Below are 25,251 nucleotides of genomic sequence, written 5' to 3' on the forward strand. Positions count from 1 at the left end.
TCCAATTCTCAGCTGACAGAGAGGGGAAACCAGCAGGTTCATACCTCAAGACCTGTGCCTGCCCTCTTTGAGGAGTCTAGGGTCTCATAGAAAGAAGGGCTCACAGTCAGGAGGCAGTATGATAAACACAAGGGATAGGACTTTGAATTCTTCCTCTTGCATTTATTCACAGTCGCATCAGTTCAGTTCAGTTGCTCAGTCATGTCTGACTGATGATGGGAAAGACTGAAGGCGGGAGGAGAAGGCGACGACAGAGGATGAGATGGTTGGATGGCCTCACCGACTCAATGGACATGGGTTTGAGTAAACTCTGGGAGTTGGTGATGGACAGGGAGGCCTGGTGTGCTGCAGTCCATGGGGTCGCAAAGAGTTGGACAAAGACTGAGTGACTGGACTGAACTGAAACCACTCCAGTAGATTCTTCCAAGTGTGTAGCCCAGAGCGTTCTGCCTAAGGGAGTTGAGATCACACAGGTAAAACGTGTAACAGCACGCGGGGTGCTCAGGACTGTGGAACTGACAGCCCATCCCTGAGCAGCAATGAGAGCCTCGCCCCCTCGTGGTCCCAGGGAGAAGGAAGCTGATCGGCCTGCCGGCCGGTCCGAGTCACTGCTCGGAGGTCCCTGTCTACCCTGACCACTGGAGCGGCCCAGGGGGCCACCCTCTCGGGCCCCACCGATCCCCTGCCCCACACCCATGTGGAGAGTCCTTCCAGGCCGTCGTGACGGGAATCTGTGGTGGGAACTCAGCAGGAAGGGCGTGAGGGCAGCTGGGACCTTCCTTCACCGGGAGGTGAGATTGCCAGGTACACTGAGGTCACGCAGGTGGCTGGGAGCCCGTTTCAGATGGTGGTCTGTGCCGAGAAGGACACAGGACTCGGGGAGGCAGGGGCTGACGGGCGGCGAGTCCAGAGAGGCGCCTTCTTGGAGGAGGGGGATGCTCAGACAGAACTGCATCTGGGCCTGGAGCTCCAGCGGCCCGGCCGGTTGCTGAGGAGGGCAAGGCCGGGGCTCGGCCCCAGGAGCGGTGCATCTGGCCTCTGGTAGAGTTTCTGCTCCCCAAGGACTGGGGTTATTGTCTGTCTCCTCACGGCTGTCCCGTGCCTGGAACACGACCTGGCCAGAGGCAGGTGCTAAGCAAATATCTGTGAATGAGTGGATGGTCCGAGTGTGGAGATGCACAGGACAGGCGGCGTCAGGCTGCAGAGTGGGGGTTAAGTAGATTAGGAGGCCGAGCCGTGAGAGAGGCGTACAGGGTTTCTGAGTCCGGACTCTCAGCCCCCTTGTGCTCAGCTCCACCCAAGCCCGTCTGTTCCCCAGACCCTCTGTTTTCTATGGTACATTCCCTCTGGCCTTCACGCACCTGCGTGTCCTGCCCTGCATGACTTAAAAGCAGCTCCAAGGCTGTTCCTTCCACCTGTGCCTGAAGTCTCTTTATGCTTAAGCTGGGGGATTCCAAGGGTGCCCCCTGAGATGGGGCCCCTCCCTGCCCGGGGATGGGTGCACCTTGTCTGTGCCGTGGGCTCTGCTCTCTGCAGTTGTCTGCCTGTTCGGGTCTCTGCCTGACCCAGGGCCGGGAGTGTTCATGGGTCGGTGTGTTCCCGCTGAGTCTAACAATCTGCCAGGCTGAGTCCTGCTGGCCTGCATCGTGACACTGCCATTTACTGGTGACATGGGGCCCTCCCTGGAGCACCGCTGACCACGTGTCCACTGGTCTCAGCTGGACCTCGCTGTTGGGCCGGGAGCCAGATGGTCAGTGCTGCTGGTGCCTGTGGGCATGGCTGCCATCACAAGCCTTCTCCTTGGGGCTCAGCAGCTGAGCCATCAGGGCGTGTGCAGAACGCGCTGCAGAGTGGCACAGGGGGTCAGGGCTGGAACTCAGCCAGAGAGCGGAGGCACCGACGTGAGGCCTGCCCTCCATTAGGACACTTTCCAGCCTCCTGGGCTCTGTTTTGTCCGACCTTCGAGGAACGGGCGGAGCTGCTGCGCTCATCCTGGCCCACCCGCTCCAGAGCCGCCCTCACAGACCTCCCTTGCACTGGGGTCTGACCAGTACATTCGTGGTCCCAGCACCAAGCCAGGGCGTCCCGGGGCCCCTCAGTTAAGGGGTCAGGGGAAGCAGAGCCACTTTGTTTTGAGCTGGAGGGGGAGTCGTGTGGGTAGAGTTCTCATTTCCTCCAGCGATACTTGTGGCTTACGGCGCCCAGGGCTCCCAGCCAGCCTGTGGGCCGCCGTGGGACCCCGTCTCCTGTCGGCCCCTCTTCTGACTGCTTAGTCCATGTTCTGACTCCTCGGGACTTGGTGCTCCTGGGTTGAGTGTCTATTGTAATTGGCTAGGGTCTGTTCTTTTTTTTTTTGTTAATCAGTATTTTTTTTTTTGAAGTATAGCTGGTTTACAATGTGTTAATTTCTGCTGCATAGCTCAGGGATACACTTATACACACATATACATTCTTTTTGTAAATATTCTTTTATAGTTTAACATTGGACACTGAACATTGTTCTCTGCTATGCAGCAGGGCCTTGTTTATCCATTCTACTTACAAAAGCTACATCTGCTGACCCCAGCCTCCCACTCCATCCCTGCACAGCCCCCTCCTCCTCGGAGAGCGCCAGTCTGTTCCCTCTGTCCCCGAGTCCATTTCTGTTTCATGTGTGTGTGCTCAGGCGCTCAGTCGTGTCTGACGCTTTGCGACCCCATGGACTTTAGCCCACCAGGCTCTTCTGTCCATGGGATTCTCCAGGCAAGAATTCACCGCTGGGTGAGTGCAGGCTTGTGGTCACCCTGACCTGTCTCAGACCTCTCAGAGGCCATCCACTGGGTGAGTGCAAGCTTGTGGTCACTATGGTCTGTCACAGACCTCTCAGAGCCCATCCGCTGGGTGAATGCAGGCTTGTCGTCACTCTGGTCTGTCACAGACCTCTCAGAGCCCATCCGCTGGGTGAATGCATGCTTCTGGAAACTCTGGCCTGTCACAGTCCTCTCACAGGCCATCATCTGGGTGAATACATGCTTGTGGTCACTCTGGTCTGTCACAGACCTATCAGAGATTGTCCGTGGGGTGAGTACACACTTGTGGTCACTCTGGTCTGTCATAGACCTATCAGAGGCCATCCACCGGGTGAATGCAGGCTTGTCGTCACTCTGGTCTGTCACAGACCTCTCAGAGCCCATCCGCTGGGTGAATGCATGCTTCTGGAAACTCTGGCCTGTCACAGTATTCTCAGAGGCCATCATCTGGGTGAATACATGCTTGTGGTAACTCTGGTCTGTCACAGACCTCTCAGAGATTGTCCGCGGGGTGAATACACACTTGTGGTCACTCTGGTCTGTCACAGACCTCTCAGAGATTGTCCGCGGGGTGAATACACACTTGTGGTCACTCTGGTCTGTCACAGACCTATCAGAGTCTGTCCACTGGGTGAGTGCAGGCTCGTGGTTGCTTTAGTCTGTCACGGACCTCTCAGAAGCCATCTGCTGGGTGAATGTGGGCTCCTGGTCACTCTGGTGCACAGTTTCCACAGGGCTGTTGAGAGGCACCGTGTGGCTGCCCCACCTGGGGACCACTTATTGCACTCTTGCTGCCCCCAAGCTACGTCTGGAGAAGGCTAATCCCAATGAGAAGCTACTTTCAGACTTCAGCTCACATCCCAGGAACCAGTCTTCCAACCTAAGCAGGTCACTTGGGGTTTCCTGTGTTAGTGTTCACAGCTCACATTTCTTAGAGGGTGGGCCGGATCTGGGGACACATGTCCTCTGCTGCTAAAAATGACATTAGACTGTGTTCCCAAAGATGGACCACAAGGAGTGATGGGAGAATGTCTGCCCTACCTGCTTGGAGGCACTGTGCCCCCAGCCCCTGCCTTTTCCCCACTCAGGTATGGAATGTGGGAGAGCAGGAGGGGAACCTGGGTCCCAGTGAGACCCGCTCAGCAGAGCTGGGCCTGGGTCAGGCTTGGAGGGTGTGACCGAGAGTTTGCTGGACAGGACGCCACATTTAGAGGGCCTCCAGCAGTGCAGGTTTCAGGGCTAAATAGCAGCTAAGTGCAGAGCATGTTGACTGAGCTGACGGCTGTGGATCCTGCAGGCTGAACGCTGAGCCCTGAACGTTGGAAGGTTGTCTGGAGTCACAGGACATGCTTGCTCTCTCTGCTGAGATGATCTCAATGGGGACCCAGGTTCCCCCTCCTACTCTCTAGAAGCCATCAAACTGAAGCCACTCCTCATGGTGAGCTCTGAGGAAACTCAGGAAAGAGAAGAATACCTCCTTTCCAGCAGCCATCAGACTGCAGCCACTCCCCACTGTGATCCCCGAGGAAACTCAGGAAGAAGACAGGACGCTGGTCCCAGGTGGTAAGGTGTGTATCAAAGAGGATGATTTCAGTGAGATGGCTGGTGCATCTTCCCACACATAGAAAAGTGCTAAGTTCCTTAACTTTAGATGCTGCCGCCTGGTTTTGAAGTCCTAAAAGATTTGTACTGAATAAAACAACTCTCAACACCTGTATTATAATATTATTATGTCTATACATATGAAATAGAGACTTTCCAAAGAACAAAAAAGACAAATCTCAACATTCAGAACACTGGCACCACTGGTGGGCACTCCCCAAAAGATGCAACTAGTGAGGCAATTAGAACACTCATCACCCGTTTTCCCACAAGATTGTGGAATGGACGCTGACACTGGGAATTGTTACAGGGAAGAACAAAAACTGACTCCATGTTGAATGTTTTACTCTAACCTTTCCTTCCTGTTGGCCTGTTTGCTACAGGGATGCTGTCCATACATAATGGCCTGCCTCAGGAAACCCCGCCCCTCTGCCTCTGTCCAGGACCTGTCCACCTGTGGATGGCTACAGGAGGGAGAACGTAACACATCTCCCTCTGAGGCTGGCCATTCCAGGAGATATTTGCCAGATAAATGGCCTTTTTACTTTATTTCCTCACCTCCCAGCTCTGTGTTCTGTAAAAGACACTGGCATCCAGACCCTAACAAGATGGTTTCTTCGAGATATTAGTCTGCTATCTTCTCAATCTGCTGGCTTTCCAAGTAAAGTCATCTTCCTTGCCCCAGCACCTCGGCTCTGATTTATCGCCCTGTTAGAGGCATGGAGAGCAAGCTTGGACTTGGTAACAATCCCACATGCATTGCAGTCAAAAAATCAAAACATAAAATGGAAGCAATATTGTAACAATTTCAATAAAGACTCTGAAAATGGACCATATAAAAAGATCTGAAACCAAAAACCAGAAGGAACTCAGTGGTTGTCTGAAATATTTAGAAAGCAGTTAGAACCCCTCTTGCCCGTACCCCTTGAAGCCACACTGGACAGTTAGGCCCTGTCCATTCAGGAAACCCTCTCCAGACCCCAGCTGGAGGTGCTCTGCCCCCAATGCCCTCCTGGGTCTCAGGAGTAGAAGAAACACAGCCTAGGGGGTCTCCTCTGTGGTGCAGGGGAGCGTCACATCAGCCACCCTATCTCCCTGCCCATAATAAATAAGGAGGGTTGTCGGTACCTGGGCAAGTGATGCTGTGGACACCTGGACTGCCTCGTCCTTGTGAGATTTGGTGTGAAGACAACACAGAAGGAGGACCAGCCAAGAGGGATCCTGGGAGCAGTGAACCCCTCTTCACAGGGACGCTGTGAGATCCAAGACTCACTCTGCCCACCCTGTTCTGACTTTTGGGAACTGGCCTTTGTCATTCTCTGGGCAGGAGTTGGGAAGGACAACCTGGTCTCTCTTCCACCTCCTGAGACCCAGTGGGGGCAGCAGCACCTGCACCTGGGGTCCAGAGAGGGTGTCCTGAGTGCACAGGGCCTAACCGCTCAGTGAGGCCATCCCTCGTCCACAGTGCACTGACCTGCTGCAGGGTCTCGGGTTCTCTGGCATCCAGCTCACCCATCGCCAACCCCAGCTTGGTGTCTTGGGAGCCCAACACTAGCGGGCACCCAGCAGGTGAAATCTGCATGCCCAGCGAGAAGGAGGAGAAGCCGGTGGGGCAGGGGTCCAGCATGGAGTGTCCAAGGCCTCTCTGCTCCCCCAGGAACACCCAGCCCCGCCTGCCGTGGCCTTCCTCCTCTTCAGTATGTGTCTTTGTGGCTGATGTTGCCAACCCCTTCCCCTGGAAGAGAAGGCTCCATGACCGTGGAAGGGGTGTAGGTGAGGAGGTGCTGTAGCCCTAAACCCAGAGAGCTTCAGAACTAACTCCCCTGAGCCCTGAACGTACTGCCTGTTACATCTGTACCAACTGAGGCCAAGATCCAGGCAGATTCTCTGTGGAAACACTTTTCTGTCCAACAAGAGAGGACTTGTTAACCCACAGCTGAACCCCGAGACGTGGGACGTGCTGTAACTGTGGAGACTGCAGGGAAGGTGTTTGAGAGGTGTCTTCCCGGGTGGCTCCCCGAGGCCCCTGGAGTTACTGGACCCAGAGATGGAGCACTGTTGCTTCTCTCCTCATTGCAGGCCAGACGGTGCCCCCAACGTCACAGCCCTACTCCCCACCTCCCTGAGTTCAACAGAAACCCCCCGGTCATGAGGCCAAAGCGCAGTCCTCTTGGTGAGCAGAGCAGAGGCCGGTGGGAAGGTGGGTGGAGGCTGCAAGCTTCTTTGTAGAAGAAAAACACGGACGTGTGTTCCCGTGTGTGGTGGCCGCATGCTGCAGTAATTGATGTTCCCCACACATTTATGGGTGGGTTTTAGTTTCTGTATTTTCAAAATTTCTTTCTTTTCTTTTTTTTTTTTTTTTAACAGGGTCATATTATGAGAAAATTTTTGCAATCAACCATGAGCACTTGCAAAATAAGCTCTTATTTTTTTTTCCTTTTCCTAAAATGTCGCAGTTTTCTATGGTGACAGATGAACCGCCTCTTACTTTTAAGTATTCATTTAATTGGCTGCGCTGGGTCTTAGCTGTGGCATGCAGGGCCTTCAGTTGCAGCATGTGGGAAATAGTGCCCTGACCAGGGATTGAACGTGGCCCCCTGTGTTGGGAGGTGAGAGTCCTAGGCTCTGGATCAGCAGAGAATGCTGCGATCTCCTACTTAAAGCAAGGTTATTTATTTATTTTCGGCTTACTGGGTCTTCGCTGCTGTGGGGGCTTTTCTCTGGCTGTCGGGCGTGGGGGCTGCTCTCTCGTTTCTGCGCTGAACTTCTCCCTGGGGTGGCTGCTCTGGTTGGGAAGCAGAGACTCTAGGCTCTTGGGCTGCGGTAGTTGTGAACAGACTTAGTTGCTCCATGGCACGTGGGGTCTTCCCAGATCAGGGATTGAACCCGTGTCTCCTGCATTGGCAGGTGGATTCTTAACCACAGCACCACCGAGGGAGTCATTCCCCTCCCTGCTTCCTGCCAACATCCCATTTTAAGAAAAGGCTATAAATAATCTGTTTAGTAAGTTTTCAGGAGTCTGAGCTCTGAGGTCAGCGTCTGTGGTGTCATTCTCCCAAAGGCATCTTGGCTTCAGATACTGGCTGGGCTCATGAGTCCAGTAAGCAGGGCAGGTCTGGTGGCTGAAGACAGGCTTGGCCTCTGGAGCTCTGCCCTCAGCGACTCACCCAGGGTCCCCGAGCCCTGGCAGCCAAGCAGAGCCGCCCACAGGTGGGGCTGGTACAGCCTCGGGGCCGCCGTGGTCAGGGTGGAGCATGCGGCGGAGGCAGCTGGCTGTCCGTCCCGTGACTGCTGGTGTCCTGTGTGACCGTGCAGGGCAGTCACGGTGTCAGGCGGGGCCTGGCCACTGTCCTGGGGACAGGATGGGACCTCAGAGAGCTCGCATCACCACTCCCCATCTCCCAGCTCCGCTTCAGATCCTGGCTTGTGGCTGCTGGCAGCTCCCTGGGCTGGGAGGCTGTGTAAAGCATCAACCCCCTTGCTCAAGGTCAGCTGAGACCCCCAGCTCTGGGGTCACACACCATCTGTGCCACCATCCAGGTCATCCCACTTCTGTGAGGGAGGGCCTGTGTGGGGCTTGGGTGATGGGGGATTTGGGGGTGTTGTGGGCTGGCCCCAGGAGTCAGCTTTTTGAGGGGAGGGGAGCTGAGGGGAGCGGAGGGAGAAGCTTTGACCTGCTCAGCCTTCCAGGGGATTCCAGGCGCAGCTCTGGTGGGAGGTGCAGCTGAGAAGCCCCTGCAGGTTTCTGGATCCCCACCGTTTTTCAGTTGAATCCCCTCTGGCTGCACCAGCCCTAACTCTCCCTCCCGTGGCCCCGGCCCGAAGCCACAGAAGATGGGGAGTTTACGTGGCTTCCCTTCCTGTAGGGAAGCCAAGCCACAGACAAACACGTTCCTTTAAGAAAGCATGACAGAAACAGGAAAATAATAGTGGGTGGTTATTAGTGACACGAGTCATGTAGAGACGCTTCACAAGCCTGGCACATGGAGGGAACTGAGGGCCGTTGCCCGAGTCCTGGACTTCACACCCTCAGCCCCCGCCACATGGCCCACTCTCCCCTTGGTGTCTTCTGGTGGCCGGACGGACTTCAGCCTCCTGAGCCCCTTCTGGAAGGATCAGGCCAGGGCAGAGGTCATTCACAGAGGGGAGGGTGTGGTCGACCTTAAGAACCCCATTGCCCCCACTCTGTGTCGGAGCTCAGTTCCAGGTCTGAGCAAGCGTGGCTTCCTGGTGCTGTCCCCACCCTCACTCACCCAACGTGGGGGGGGGCTTTGTGTCTACCTTGTCCCCTCGTGCAGCCTGGTCACCCCAGGACCCATGATGTGTGTGCATCTTCTCTGCTCACAGCGCACCCCGGGGCCCATCAGACTTCACGCATGACCGGGAAGTTTAAGGATGAACTATTCCGTGGTTAAGAATTTCAAGGTCGCGACAGCGTTGACCAGAGCGAACGGGCACTGGTATGAGGCCCATGCAGAGAGAAGCCGCGGTGTGGGCTTCAAGGACCCTCCGTGTGGGGGTGGGATGGGGGCCGGACAGGGATTTCCTGCAAACACGGCTCCAGGCTGTGTTCTCTGCAGGGTGACGACTGTGGGCACTGCCTGTCTGTGGAGGGGCCCTGGGGCTGCCCAGCTCAGCAGGAACGGCAGGGGTGTGAAGGGAGGTCGGCCTCCCTTAGCACCCCTGACCTCACACCCCCTCATCAGGGCAGCCCAGTGCCTAAACGGCCCCTTCCTCGTCTAGCTCTGAAGACCTGGAAGGTGTGGGGGCTGAGGGACATGCAGAAAACAAAATTCTGTAAAGCAATTATCCTTCTATTAAAAAATAAAAAATATTGAAGAAAAAAACACTGAGGACAGCAAAGGTGAGGCTTGCGTTCTCAGCCAGCCTCTGCCAGATTCCGCCTGTGCTTACGCATCAGACCAAAATGCTGGTGCTCCCACCCTGTATCACAGATGAGAATAGAGACACAGAGGGGTTGAGCATCTTGCCTCAGCTCACGCAGCTGCTGAGGGCAGGGCTGAGAACTGGACCCCTGTGGTCGAATCTGGAGTCCAATTGCTGTGATGACCTCGAGGGAGCGTCAGAGACCAGATGACACATGCAGTCAGGCACTTGCGCTCACACACTCGTGCATGTGGCCTTCACCTTTGCGGCTACAGAAGTCAGAGGGAACCAGAGGGCCACCAAGAAAGGCCAAAGGAGAGTCTAGGTCTATAAGGAGGAGAGGCCCCACTTCCCAGGAAGTCAGGGAATTCCCTTCCCTGGTGAGTCTGACTCCACTCTGCCTTCCTCTCCCTGGACCCAGGAACTGACTGTCCAGTGACCTAACTGACTTGGCTCCAGAATTATGCCTTCCCAGGGGTTCAGCTACGACTGGACCCCACTGCTGTCAGTGATAAGGGGGGAATGAGTACATAGTCTGGGCTTCAGATTTGTTTGGAGACAAAATTTAATAGAAGAGGAATAGTAAAAATCAACGAAGGCAATTGGCATGAACATCTCCAGAACACTTAAGAAAACCTCTGCTGTTTATCTGCCTCCTCTCCTGTCATGAAAGTGGAAGGTCTATTTAACAAGTATTTCTGTGCTTATCACACTCTTTCTTTAAAATATTTATCATATATTTATTTATTCGGCTGTGCTCTGTCTTAGTTGCAGCCTGTGGGAGCTAGTTCCCCAATCAGGTATTGAACGTGGGTCTCTGAATTGGAGTCTTGGGCACTGGACCACCTGGGAAGTCTCTCGTGATACTCCTGGGGACAGTAACGGGTCACAGACCTCCTCTTAGGCCCCCTTAGAGCTGAGGCATGGGGTGGCTGCAGTAATCCTCCTGTGGCTAAGGTGTGGTTTGTTGGTCATGACTCACTCACACTCCCTGCAAACATAGGGCTACTCCCCTGTGTGTGTCCTCTGGTGTCTGATGAGGACAGACTTCTGACTGAAGCTTCGCCCACAGTCCCCGCAAACATAGGGCTTCTCCCCTGTGTGTGTCCTCTTGTGGGAGATGAGATGGGACTTCTGACTGAAGCTTTGCCCACACTCCCTGCAAACATGGGGCTTCTCCCCTGTGTGTGTCCTCTGGTGGGTGATGAGGAGGTACTTCCGACTGAAGCTTCGCCCACACTCCCTGCAAACGTAGGGCTTCTCCCCTGTGTGTATCCTCTGGTGTGTGATGAGGTTGAAGTTCTTACTGAAGCTTTGCCCACACTCCCCACAAACATAGGGCTTCTCCCCTGTGTGTGTCCTCTCGTGTGTGATGAGGGCTGACTTCTGACGGAAGCTTCGCCCACACTCCCCGCAAACATAGGGCTTCTCCCCTGTGTGTGTCCTCTGGTGGATGATGAGATGGGCCTTCTGACTGAATCTTCGCCCACACTCCCTGCAAACATGGGGCTTCTCTCCTGTGTGTGTCCTCTCGTGTGAGATGAGATTTGACTTATCATTGAAGCTTCGCCCACAGTCCCTGCAAACATAGGGCTTCTCCCCTGTGTGTGTCCTCTGGTGTATGATGAGGACGGACTTCTGACTGAAGCTTCGCCTACACTCCCTGCAAACATAGGGCTTCTCCCCTGTGTGTGTCCTCTGGTGTATGATGAGGACGGACTTCTGACTGAAGCTTCGTCCACACTTCCCACAAACATAGGGCTTCTCCCCTGTGTGTGTCCTCTCGTGTGTGGTGAGACTTGACCTGTCCTTGGAGCCTTGCCCACACTCTGTGTACGTGAACCTCATAATCCCTGAGACCCCTGCCCCCGTGAGCAATGTGCCTGTGTCCTCTGGATTCCGTTTCTGGCTTGTGCTGGGCTCATCTTTCATTCTCTCATGCACCCCAGGACCCCCCATTTCTCCTCTGGGTGAGTAGGAAGAGGCCCTTGAAATCCTCTTCAGCCTTACGCTTTTAAGCAAAGGTTGGGGCCTGTCCTTGGCCTCCCGGCCCTCAGGTTTTCCGCTCGGGCTGTGTGGATCTGAATATTGCTGATTTTGATTGCCTGGGCAGGGATCCTCTGGTTGAAGGAGGTCTCTTTCAGATGGTCTCAGGAGGGTCTGAGAGGGGTGACTGCGTTGGATGTGTTGGCTGAGGAATTTCTGACTGGAGAAGGCCAGAGAGCAGGAGGCACATGGGTGGATCTTGGGCTTCGGTTCTGCTGAAAGAGGAAGCTTTTGGTCAGGTAGCTGGTTTGCCATGGTCAGGCCCTCCCCAGTAATCATCTAAGTGTTGACAGGGCAGGATTTGTCTCCCATTGAGTGTGTCTTTACAGTCCACTTTTCCATTCCACTCTTACTCTCTACGTCTACAGAAATCCAGGAAGCTTGTGTCAAGGGCCTTTTCTACATATCACCCAGATAGGGAACTTCCAGCAGCATCAGAGGCAGTGTCTCTCCTGATAGAGATGGATCGCAGGGACTTTCCCTGCGTGTAGTTATCTGAAAAGTTACGTCACAGTGTCCACAGGTATTTACCCTACTGAGAGATAAGACTTGATGACTTAGGTGGAATCTCCAGAGAGGCTTCCTGTGAGGGGAAAGGGTCTATTAAGTTAGGGGCGCCTGGCCTGGAGCTCTCTGCATATGGGAGGCAGCACAGGGGGTGGTTAGAGCAGGTGAGTAAAGCTGAATTTGAGGCTCCTTGTTCAAAGAGCAGCCTTTGTGCCGATCTCTGCAGGAAGTGGGTTTGAGACTGGATGAGACCGAGCGGCCCAGGTCCCACTGACCACAGGTCTCTGGCTCCTGCTGCCCCAATTGGTTCACAAATTGCTCCTCTTTCAGTTTCCCATAAATCACAAAATAAAGGCATATCCTTTCTCAAGCCTCAGCAGTATTCATACCTCATTTATTTCATTCAGGCTTAGTCCACTTAGCATGCATTAGGAAGCCCTGTTTAAAAATACATCTCCAGCCAGATTCTTCACACCCTCAGTCCCAAGCATCTTCAGCCAGCCCACTCTCCCCTCATGTCTGGCAATGAACTGACCTCTGAGGGGACTCCCCGCTGCTGTCTCTTCCCAAAAGTGAACCAAAGCATCGTCTTAGCACAGAGAACATGCCGCTTGCAGCTGAAAGCCTCGTGGTTGTTCTGTGTCACCCAGCAAGGCCCCTGGGGCCTGCACGTGGACACAGGCCCTGAGGCTTCCGTGTCCCGTCCAGCCTCCTTCCTCTCCCTCTGTGCTTACTCCTGCGACCCCTGGCATGGCCTCTCTTCCTGGCCCTGGGTCTGAGGCACTGGCTGCTCCCCTGCCTGGAATCCTTTCCCGCAGGTGTTATCTCTGCAGAGACCCTGCCCCACCGTCCTGCACCATACCCCACCCTCTGCTCACGCTGACCCGAGGCACGCTCCCTGCGCTGGTTTTCCTCAGAGCACCAGCCCCTGTCTGGTATGAAGCCCCTGCTGCCCCAGGGCAGTGGTTCTGTCTGTTTCGGTGCGTGGAGCCCCATCTGGCACAGAGTGTGAACTCACATGACAACAGACTGGAACAGTAACTGAATGCACATCACTGCACATGTGTGCACCCCAATGTTCATCGCAGCACTGTTTATAATAGCCAGGACATGGAAGCAACCTAGATGCCCATCAGCAGACGAATGGATAAGGAAGCTGTGGTAATATACACCATGGAATGTTACTCAGCCATTAAAAAGAATTCATCTGAATCAGTTCTAATGAGACGGATGAAACTGGAGCCCATTATACCGAGTGAAGTAAGCCAGAAAGATAAAGGCCATTACAGTATACTAACACATATATATGGAATTTAGGAAGATGGTAATGATAACCCTATATGCAAAACAGAAAAAGAGTCAGATGTACAGAACAGACTTTTGGACTCTGTGGGAGAAGGCGAGGGTGGGATGTTTCAAGAGAACAGCATTGAGACATGTATATTATCTAGGGTGAAACAGATCACCAGCCCAGGCTGGATGCATGAGACAAGTGCTCAGGCCGGGTGCAGTGGGACGACCCAGAGGGATCTGGTTGAGAGGGAGGTGGGAGGGGGGATCGTGATGGGGAATACATGTAAATCCATGGCTAATTCATGTCAATGTATGACAAAAACCACTATAATATTGTAAAGTAATTAGCCTCCAACTAATAAAAATAAATGAAATTAATTAATTAATTAAAAAAATACTGATGACTAAGGAATTCCACTTACTTTCTTTAAATTGGCAGATGTCATTCATAAATTTCCTAGTGTGACTCTTAAAATATCTTTGCCCTATAAATATTTTAAAATAAAATGTCTTTATTTTAGTTTAAAAAAAAAATAATGGGAGAAATTAAGGAAGAAAGAGATAAAGGGCAGAGAGCTGGTAGGTGCTAGAAAACTTGCCTTTTGCTCCTAAGCCTTTCAGCAGAAGGAGATGTTACATATTATTTTGCATGAAATATTAAAAATTAGAACTAGCATTTTTAATATAAAAATTTTTCCTAACAATCATATGAAAAGAATCAAATACTGAGGCATTTTATTTGCAACTCAACTGACTTTGGACTGGATTGTCCTCTGCTTCTAAATCGGACCACGGAGGCTCCCAGGATGGGGTGGGGTGCTGGAAGAGGGGTGACACTCACCTCTCCTGGTGGCGAGCTCACTCTTCCCCCTGCTGTTCCGCTTGATGCCAAGGTCCTGACCATACTCGTCCCCGTACCAGACCAGCAGCTCACAGCCCGGCCTGACCACCTGGCAGGTTCGGTAGAAGATCTGCCCGTGATACTGGAAGGCCACCAGGTTCTGCTCCTCGTCGTCCCGGGCACAGTTCACATACCTGGGGGCGAGGCCGGGAAAGGGAAAGAAACCTCAAGTGATGAGTGCCCTCCACTCTCAGACCATGCCCAGCTCCTTGCCTTCCGCCTCTGAGGCCGCCCCTCATGTGGACCTTCTATTCACACCTTCGACCAGGCCATGTGAATTCCCATGCTTTTCTCTCCTTACCGAATTAGCCATTTTCTGGATCTCAGTTCCAGACTCGTCTCCACCTGGACTGTCCGTGAGGCTGGTGACCTCCAGCTCCTCTAAACTCTGAATTAAGTTCTCTTCCATCCACAGGACTTGGTGCTCCTTGGCTAACACGCAGCCCTCAGCACTCACCCCAGCCTGCCTTCTCTCCCGAGGCTTACTCCCATCTCCCCACGTGTATCCAGGGTCCTATTCGCTTGCCCACCCTCTCCCACTGACACTTGGAGAGAGCTCTGATATAGCCTGAGACACGGAAGAGTAATTGTTTGTTCACTGTCTGCCTGCCCTGATGAAAGGAGAGGCCCTCAGAGAATGGCCCCACGCAGAGCCATCCTGCCCCCCATTCCTTCTGAGGCCTCAGGGCCCACTTCTCACTGGAACCAAGCCTGAGGAGGTTGTTGCCCACATAGAGTCTCCTGTATTAGGTTTTCCTGGCGCTGTGTAGTTACTCAAAGAGAAAAAAATAAGGTTACTGTTCCTAAAATCAATTGGCTAATGTCTGTTTGCAGTATGTTCTCCAAAAGGACATAGGTTGCGTGATCTGCTTCAGTAACGAAGTTCACTGTCTAAACTGAAACATAAAGTGTGTGGTAAGTGTCCATTAAGTGAGTTAAAGTGTCCCTGGTGAATCTAGACTCCTCAAGTTGTTTTCAAGTCCACCAGTTTTGTTCAGAATATAGACTTGTATCTTGACGGCACATGCCATATTTTTATTTCCCTCTTTCTAGTGTCTTTTGAAATGAAAGAACATGATATGGAGGGAAAAGAGGAAAGAAGATGTGAAAGCTGTTGAGGGAGCCGGGTTGAGAAGGAAAGGGGCGTGGGATGGAAGGAGTCTTGATGTCTACACACTGCACTCACCTCATCCAGTTGGCCCAAGACGTGTCCTTTCCATCCACATACTCATAGCAGTTCCTCCCTTTGGTTATCTGAGTGTCAGAAAAAGAGTTACAAGATGTCTTTTTTTTTTTTTAATTGGTAGGAAGCAATAGAAGAGCTATTTCCCTCTGTAGTCATTGATGCTTTTGAGCCTGCATGGATTCAACTGCCAGTCGGACCACACGGTAAGCCCTTACTCATCATTCCAAGTCTGAGTCTCTTGGTTCATTGAAGGCAAGGGCTCCACAAGGGAGGAGTCACTTCTGTGTGCCTGGACCACTGTGTTCACACCTCTCTTCTGACCTTTAGATACAGGTGCTGAGTGTCTGTGCACTGTGGTCCCACCTCTCCTCTGACCTTTAGATAGAGGTCCTGAGTGTCTGTACACTGTGTTCCCACCTCTCCTCTGACCTTTAGATAGAGGTCCTGAGTGTCTGTACACTGTGGTCCCACCTCTCCTCTGACCTTTGGATAGAGGTCCTGTGTGTCTGTACACTCTGGTCCCACATCTGCACTGACCTTTAAATAGAGCTCCTGAGTGTCTGTACACTGTGTTCCCACCTCTCCTCTGACTTTTAGATAGAAGTCCTGTGAGTGTGTACCAAGGTGTTCCCATCTCTCTTCTGACCTTTAGATGGAAGTCCAGAGTGTCTGTACACTGTGTTCCCACCTCTCCTCTGAGCTTTAGATGGAACTCCTCCTGTGTGTCTGTACACTGTGGTCCCACCTCTCCTCTGACCTTTAGATGGAAGTCCTGTGTTCACGCCCAGGGCACACAGTACACAGGGCTGACTGTGTCATTGCCATCCATGTTATCACCATCTGTGTCCTCGCATGTAGACATGAAGTACCCCCCCACCACACACAAGCGGTTAGAGGCCAGAGGACAGGGAAATGGGTGCTTCTCACCTGCCAGGCGTATCCACTCTTGGCGGCCTCTTCATCGTCTGTGATCTTGCCCTCATAGGGGCCAAAGTGCAGGCCCAGCGGCAGATCGGACGCCTCGTTCCACACTCCAAGCCCAGCGTCAGGGATGCCCGACAGTCTGATGCTTAACCCAGGGGGCAGAGTGAGGCCTGAGCGGTTGGCATGCCCCTTTTCCACTGCACAGTCCTTTACAAAGGTTGGGGGCCCATGGGCAGCACAGCTGTCGATGAAGAAGTTCTGACACTCCTCACAATCTGGAGGTGAGAACAGGGATGAGAGGAGGTATCGTGATGTTGCTGGTCGTAACGCCCTTCAGAAAAAAACTGGGGCATTCATGGCATTTGGCCTTGAACCTGCACCCCAAGTCATAGACGGAGGGGATGGCCGGGGGTCCAAATGGTGAGGTGAGGTTAGTGGACCAAGGCCTCGTAGCCCCTTCTCCGTGAGTGGGCCAACAGGGTCACTCACAGAGGTAGTCGTCATCCTGGGGCTCGCTGACCTCTTGGTACACGTGGCCCTTTCTTTCTCGTAGACTGTACCTCCTCACTCCAGTCTCCTTTCTTCTGAGTTCTAAGATGGAGAACAGAAGCTAAGCAAGGCCGGTGGGGTCTGGGGAGTTAGTCCCTGTTTTATTGGAAAGTGTGAGATCTCCTACCTGTCCATCTATACACTTTGTTAAAACTTTCTTACATGTATTTTTCAAACTTTTACTTTTGTAATTTTAGTTTTTAATGATACATTATTTATTTCTTCTCCACGCTGCATGGCTTGTGGGATCTTAGTTCCCTGACCAGGAATGGAACCCACACCTCCTGCAGTGGAAGTGTGGAGTCTTAACCACTTCACCCCCAGGAAGTCCCTTCTCTATACTTTGCTTCTTGTCCCTTTAACTACAGGTCCAGGAGACTGAGGCTTCACTGACCACAGATGCCCAGTTCAGTGATAGCTCCCTGCACTTACTGTTAGTAGGTTTAACTTCCCAACCTTCTTACTTAGGAAATAGTTCACTGACACATCTACTCAGAAAATATATGTTAAGGGCACATGACACGTAAGGCATTGAGCAGAGGTCTGGTCATAAACAGTAACAAAACTCGGTTCCCATTATCACAGCTGGGTTTATCGAACTACTTGTAGGTGTCAGACTTTTGCATTTAATGTAAGGATTTCAAGCACTGTATGAGTTATGTATCCTTATCTTCACTTTACACATAGCAATCAGGACACCAGAAAATGTATAAGATTTTCCCAAGGCCCCAGTGCTAACTTCATGTCTCAGATCAGTCCATCTTATACCCATGCCTACCGAAAGTCCATGCCACACACCTAGGCCATACTTAGTTTTTCTACAGGGATTAGAGCAACTAATTAGAGGAGCTCCCCAAATTTCTCTTACCGACTTTTTGTCTGGGGTGCTGTCCAGGGGTCCTTGCTTTTCTGTGATGGGGCACTGGTTTCTGAGCCTGCTTGGAGCCACTTGTTTTCAGCAAATTTGCTACTCCAGGCAATTCCTTCAAACTAGATTCCTTACTTAATGGTGCCCTGGACATTCTCTTCCATGTGAGTAAAAGACAACAGGCATTTCTTTAGTTCTTTAGGACTTTATGAAGTATTTTCACATGCATGACTTTAGTTAATACTTTGACAATTCTTGGAAATACCTGATTTGGGGGCGGGGCGGGGGGGGCCTGAACACTGGAATGTAACAAAAGGACCTAGGTGGATAGTGAATCAAAACTAGAATTCATATCTTAAGGTTCTTCCCCTTCAACTTTCTGCATAAAAATGAGAGCAAGGCAGGGAGAATAGCTGGAGGTCAGGGAAAGAAGAGGGTAAGTGCTCGTAGAGAGATTCGGGGGGGTTGTATTAATTAGTGGCCCTTTGATGGACAAGGAAGTATGGAAAATTACAGAGGGGACAAAACACATCTGGAAAATAAGGTGACAAAGCAGTGAGATTAAGAAGAGAAAAGACTATCGGCAGAAACACATTTAGACAATAAAGAAAATGAGATGAAAGTTGCAGGTTGCCATATCCTAGAGACAATGTTTGGAATTAAAGTAGCTGGTCACATCAGTTCTTCTTGAACAAGGCTGTATGACTAGCTGATTCTCCTCAGTTTCCTGATCCATGAATTGGTATTCAGGCTAATTCTTAATGTTATAGTGGACATGAAATTTAATAACCTTCAACAAATTGTTGTGTGAGCTATTTAATACAGTAAGAACGTGAGCGTACATCCCTGGTATCAATTTATTCCCTAAACTGCATCTATATTTGAAGTCTAGCTCACAGATACTATCTTCAGCATTCTTTGACCTTTCTACTCCTAGATGAATGCTTAAATGTGGAGTCACTCATTCACAAAACATTCAGGGGGCCCTCAGGGGCTTTGAGCTGGGCCTGGACTTCTGAGAATGAATGGGTGTGGGCTAGCTTCCCAAAGCTCACAACACAGGGGCAGGCTAAATAAATGATTCCAAACAGGAGAGTTGCCTATTAGAGCTCAGAGGAGGAGCTGTTACTCCTCCTGCAAGAAGGAGCATTTGAAATGATGCCCAGATGGTGAGTTTCTATTCAAAAGTGGGTAATCTATGTGATGTCCTTCTGTTATTTTCTTATTTGTTGCTTTTCAGTCATAAACCTGAGGCTTCTCAGGGTGGCGAGCTGCTTCCTCTTATTGGAGTGGGAGGCTCTGAGGTAGGGATCCTGTCTCCTTCTTCATCTTGGACCATCCACTCTACAAACTGCCCAGCATGTCCTTAAGCTTCCCTTAGTCAGATGTCTTAGCCTATCCCTCCCTAGCACAGCACAAAAGAACTGAGGTTGAAAACATCTCTCAGATGAATGATATAAAAATGTATGAATAAGCTTCATAGAACTATGGAAGTTTTAATCAGTTTGTAAGGGGTTTAGAGAACGTGCACGGGTTTAGATTGCACTACCAGTGATACTGTGATCTCAGGCATACAATCAAATGTTTTTTACCTCATTTTCTGGATCTATAATGGTGATAGCTATATACCCACTTATAGGTACTGTAGGATTGATTTAAGGTTTAAGTAAGTTTATTCACATAAAATGCTTAAAGTCTGAAATATTATGAAAATAGTGTAACAACAGAACTGCCTACTACTGCTGCTGTTCTTACTAACTGTAAAGTTGGTGATGATATCAGACAGTGTGCTAAAGATCCAGGGCAGGAAGGCAGCCGTCTCCAGGATCTCTGTGTTTTCTCCTATTTTCACCTGTGACTGGATCCATGAGGAGGACATTTTGGCAACAGGATTTGGGAAATACTCACCTTCTGGTGTTTACTGTGGTCCACTCTGAAGGCCATCGAAGAAGGTTTACCTAAAAAATGGTGAGAATCAGTGTTTTGGTTGGTAAATATTTCCAAACTCTGGGTATTCTAACTAAGGAGACATAAATCTAAGGCAGAGAGTGACAAAGACAATGATTAGCAAAGGAGGAATGGAAGATGATTTCTGTATCATCAACTGCTATGCTTCCACTGGGAGCATTACATAATTTTCTTAAACTTTAAAAAAAAAAAAAAAGAAACTTCATCTGTGCCTCATCTGATGTTCATAAAGTATCTAATAAATTTAGTAGCCTTTCATGACAAAAGTACTCATCAATGTAGAAATCCGAGGAAGTTACTGCAATATAATAAAGGTCATATATTGAAAGTCTACCTCTAACATCCTAGTCATCAGTGAAAAGCTGAAAACTTCTACGATCAAGAAAAAAAGGCAAGGATGCCTGATATCTACATTTCTGTTCACCATAATATTAGAACTGCTAGCCAGGGCTTTAGGTTAGAAATGGAAACAAAAGACTTCCATTTGGAAAGAAAGAAGTAAAATTATGTCTGTTCACAGGGGCATGGTTTTATGTGCAGAAATATCTTTAAATCCACAAACACAAAAATCCTGCACAGAAAGTTGCACGGTACAAAATCAACATTCAAATATCTTTCCATGCATGAAGAATGACCATTCCAGAAAGGAAAGTAAGAAAACAATCCTATTTATTTTTTATTTTTTTAAAGCTATACTGAACAGCTAAATTAAAAAACAATATATTTATTTTTATTTATTTGTTTGTGCCAGGTATTTGTTGCGGCATGTGGGATCTAATTCCCTGACTAGGGACTGAACCCATGTTCTCTGCATTGGGAGTGTGGAGTCTTAGCCACTGGACAAATAATCTTATTTATAATAGCATTGAAAAGAATGAAGTAATTAGGAGTAAACTTCAGGAGATGAAAGACTTATATGTTGAAAACTACAAAATATTGCTGAAAGGAATCTGACATAAATAAATTGATAGGTGTCTCATGTTTATGGATTTGGAGGCTTAATATTATTAAGCTGTTCATACTACCCAAAGCAATTTAAAGATTCAATGCAATTCCTATTAAAATCCCAATGGAATTTTTTTCAGATATAGAAAATCCATCCAACAGTTAACACAGAATCTCAGAGCACCCCAAATAGGCAAAGCAATCTTAGAAAGAACAGCAAAGCTGGAAGCCTCTGATTTCCGAATATACTACAAAGGTACAGGAACCAAAAGAGTGTAGATTTGGCAAAAAATGTATCCTTAGTCGCTGAGTCTTCTTGACTTTTTGTGACCTTTTGGACTGTAGCCCACCAGGCTTCTCTGTCCAGGGGATTTCTCAGGCAAGAATACTGGACAGGGTTGCCATTTCCTTCTCCAGGGGATCTTCTTAACCCATGGAGTGAACCCGCGTCTCCTGCGTCTCCTGTGTCTCCTGTACTGAAGGCAGATTGTTCACCTGCTGAGCCACTGAGGAAGCTGGCTGGCATAAAGACAGATATGTCAATCAATGGAACAGTATAGACAGCCAGAAATAAACTCTTGGATACATGGTCTAATGATCTTCATCTAGGGTGTCAGGACAATGGGGAAAGTTTAATCCCTGTAATGAATGGTGCTGGGGAAACAAAATAACCATATGCAAAATAATGAACATCTTACATCTTGAAGAAAAATCAATTCAGAATGGATTGAAGACCTAAATGCAAAACTTGATAAGACTCTTAGAAGACAACAAGGGTGAAGCTTCACGACACTGAAACAGCAATGATTTCTTAGATATGGTGCCAAGTGCACAAGTATTAGTAACAAAGTGAAAATAGACAAATGAGATTAATCTTAAAACCTCTGTGCAGAAAAGGACACTGAACAGAGTTGAAAAGGCCACCACAGGATGGTAGAAAATATTTGTAAAATATGCATCTGGTAAGGAGTTACTAATCATACACCAGTATGAAGGCTACCTATAAGCCAGGAAGAGACCCTAATTGACCATGATGGCACCTTGATATCAAATTTCCACACTCCAGCATTGTAAGAAAACAAATTTCTGTGGTTTAAGGAATGCAGTCTGCTTTGTTATGGCAGTCTGAGCTGACTAACAGTGAGAGAAGGAATTGAATAGACATTTCTCCAGAGAAAATACACAAATGGCCAACAAACATATGAAAAGATGCTCAATATTACTAATCAATAGGGAAATACAAACTGAAACCTTCTGTGACGGGCAATATGTATAAGAAGACAATAGCAAGCTTGGTAAGGATATGGAGAAATTGGAACCCTTATACACTATTGTTGGCAATGTAAAATGTTGCAAGCTTTCTAGAAAACAATATGGAGTTTCCACAGAAAGTTAGAACTGCTGTATGATCTAGCAATCCCACTCAAAAGTGTATTTCCATAAAAAATTGAAAGCAAGATATTGAATAAATAGTGGGCACATGTATGGTCATTTCCGCATTATTCCCAATGGGCAAGATGTGTAAGCAACCTAAATGTTCATTGGTGCATAAAAGATAAAGATTATATATAAGATATATGTTATAGCTCTTATATCCACATGCACACAACGGAATGTTTTGAAGCCTTAAAAAAGATTTCTGTCATATGCTCCATCATGGATGGGCCTTGATGATATTATACTAAGTGAAATGAACCAATCAAAAAAGACAAATATTGCCTGATTCCACATCTATGAGGTATCTAAATTAATCAAATCCATGGAAACAGAAAATATAATCGTGGTTGCCAAGGACTGTGAGGAGGAAGGATTGGAGAATTGTTACTCAGTGGGTTAGGGCTTCAGTCACGCAAGATGTAACATTTCTACAGATTTGTTGTACAGCAATGTGTATATGTCCCCGGTGGCTCAGCGGTAAAAAATCCACCTGCAATGCAGGAGATGCAACAGATGCAGGCCCAGTTCCTGGGTTGGGAAGATCACCTGGAGCAGGAGATGGCAACCCACTCCAGGATTCTTGCCTAGAGAATCCCACGGACAGAGGAGCCTGGTGGGCTACAGTCTATGGGTAGGCAGAGTCAGACATGACTGAGCGATTAGCACTATGGCCACTAATACTAACGTGCACATAGTTAGCAACAGTGTGCCACACACTCAGAAATTGTTAAAAAGGTAAATAAAGACGTGCAGGTGTATGGTGAACCAAGGCGTATGTATTCCCTATGAAGAATCTCTCCTTATGTCAAAACCTTTGCAGACAACCAAATGTTTGTTTTCATGTCCCTTTCACTAGTTTTAATAACCTAATGGAACAGAGGGACTTCCCTGGTGCACAGTGGATGAGAATCTGCCTGCCAATGCAGAGGACACAGGTTTGATGGCTGGTCCAGGAAGATTCCACTTTCTGCGGGGCAGCTAAGCCTGTGTGTCACAAGCTACAGAGCCTGCACATGCTCTGCAACGAGAAGACACTCACCGCAACCAGAGAAAGCCCATGAACAGCAATGAAGACCCAGTGCAGCCAAAACTAAATAAATAATTTTTAAAAATCTGGGAGAACAGAAATCCATAGATGGAGAATCATGGAACTATCTAATTTGTTTTCTGCAGTCTAGGCAGATTAACTCTTCTAAACTGAGCAGCAGAAGAGGAAGTGAGCTGTTCACTTCCACTTTATAAAAGAAGTGTACTTCATTTTATTTACCTGATGCCATCTCTGGTCAGTGAAATGAGGGAAATATCATGGAGAATAAATAGTTCTCTCAAACACTTTCCCAGAATCAAAATATAGAATTAGTTTAACCTTAGGGTAAGAAGATCATGGGTTTTGTTTTATATACATAACATAAATAATATATCTTGACATAATACGTTAATCATTTCCTCTTTGAAGAGATTTAATCCAATAACCAATGAGATTAGTATTAAATCTGTTTGGTGAATTTATTTCTAAGGTTTCTTTAACTGCCTTTCACTAAGAATGTTTAGCAAAAATAATTCTTTGTAAAAAGAATGATAAATTTTAACCATAAAACTTTTGAGAATTACACTGGAAAACCTATACATTCATCTTCATTCAGACTTATGTAAATATTCAGCCACAACCACTTCGGAATGCTGAAAATTATGTTTTCTTTGCTAATGGCTGAGATGTAGTGAGACCTAAGCCCAGGCTGGTTTCAGGAAGACACCTCCAAATCCTCCTGGCCTCTCACCTTGCTGCCTTGGTGTCCACTCTTCATCAGAATCCTCAGGGTCATCTACCTGGGGCTTGATGACCTGCCTGCGGTGATGCATGAAATCCGGTCGAGTGGCTCTGAAACCTGGAAAGAAGCAAAATATTTGTCCTAAGAAGGAGAAACAAAGCATAGAAGCAATGGGAAGTGTCACAAAGTCAGGGAATCAGTGGGACGGGCTGGGGGAATCTAGAACAAGGCAAGAGGTGAGCTCTGCACTGCAGGGTCAACCTCCCTTTGGTACAAAACTGTCAACATTTCCTCCAGGTTAGTCTCCATACAAAAGGGAACTGTGAGCAGATGAAGCCACCTAAGAGCCGGCAAGTGAACACTGAGGGTGAAGACCTGTTTCATGTTTCCCAGGGTCACAGGCACCCAGGACTTCCTGTTACCTATAGCAATCAGCGCTTCGTAGTTTCTTTTCACATTCCTATATCGGATTTTTCCCCATTCTCCCATCTCTTCCCATTCTTCCTTGGAGAAGTATACGGCGATGTCTTTGAAAGCATCTTTGTCCTAAGGAAAATAATAGATTTCATCAGTGATTTACTAATCTAAGTCACACGTTAGAGCTGAGCCTTCTCCTCCACCTTTTGTGCAGGGAGTAGCCTGAAGCTACTGGATGGTCTTTGTGAGACCCGGGATGAAGGCTTTCCTTCCCGACTGTGTCCTGCCTAACTGAACAAACACTGAGCATTTTCCTAACTCCCCCTGGACACAGGGCAGTTGACGAAGCTACTGTCCTGTTTTGTCCCACTCCACCCCACCATCTCAGACAGGATCAGGCATTCCCAACCTGTGTACAGTCACAGGGGAGTTCACTCAGTTGCCTGGGCAACCAGTCTGTGGTGCTTCAGGGACCAGCGCTGTGTCCTTCCTATAGAGCTGGCTTAGAGCCCAGGTTTGCTGCCTCCAACTCTCACCGTGGGCTTCCACTCTGTTCTCCCGGCATCTCCCTCAGTGCTCTCCTCTGGAGACCTGTTCGGCCTCATGGCCATTGGAGTGCTCAAGGCCAAGGTGCCTGTGGAAGAAGAAGGTGCTGAGATAGCCCAGACCAGTGTCGAGAGCCTGGTCTTTCTTCCTTGGGTGGAGTGTCCAGGGCAGGAAGGTGAGGGGAAAGTCAGGGTGAGGGTATTCGTGGGATGGACGGATCCTGACTAGATATGACAGACCAGCCTAATGTGAACTAGATTTGGTTTCTTTCGTTCCCCTACAATTCAGCCCCTCTGAGGGAAGGCACTGGGAGGGATGTGTCTATGGGTGATGGAGGGATTTTTGAGGAGACCCGGAAACCCCTAACTGCTGGACTGGGGTCAGGCTGAAATCAGGACTCTGTTCCGGTACAGCAGAGGGAATGTTTCTCAAAGAAGGGTTTTGAGGATCTCCTCCTGGACACTCAGAAAAATCTGGGCATAACGTAGGTTCTACGTCCAAGGGAGAAGTCGCTCGGCTTGAGGAGATCTGGGTCCCAAGGGCTGAAGTAACTAGGGTCCTCAGACAGAGGGGACTGGGGATCTTTTGGCTGATGTAGAATGCGGAGGCTGAGAAAA

The 25,251-nt window shown here is 49.2% G+C and overlaps 1 pseudogene; it reads right to left on the reverse strand.

Moving 5' to 3' along the window:
* Positions 1-1,822: 1,822 nt before the first annotated feature.
* Positions 1,823-24,693, reverse strand: LOC133069925 (histone-lysine N-methyltransferase PRDM9-like; annotated as a pseudogene).
* Between the last annotated feature and the right edge of the window lie 558 nt (positions 24,694-25,251).

The sequence above is a fragment of the Dama dama genome, chromosome 15 (genome assembly GCF_033118175.1).
Source record: "Dama dama isolate Ldn47 chromosome 15, ASM3311817v1, whole genome shotgun sequence".
Classification (NCBI taxonomy): domain Eukaryota; kingdom Metazoa; phylum Chordata; class Mammalia; order Artiodactyla; family Cervidae; genus Dama; species Dama dama.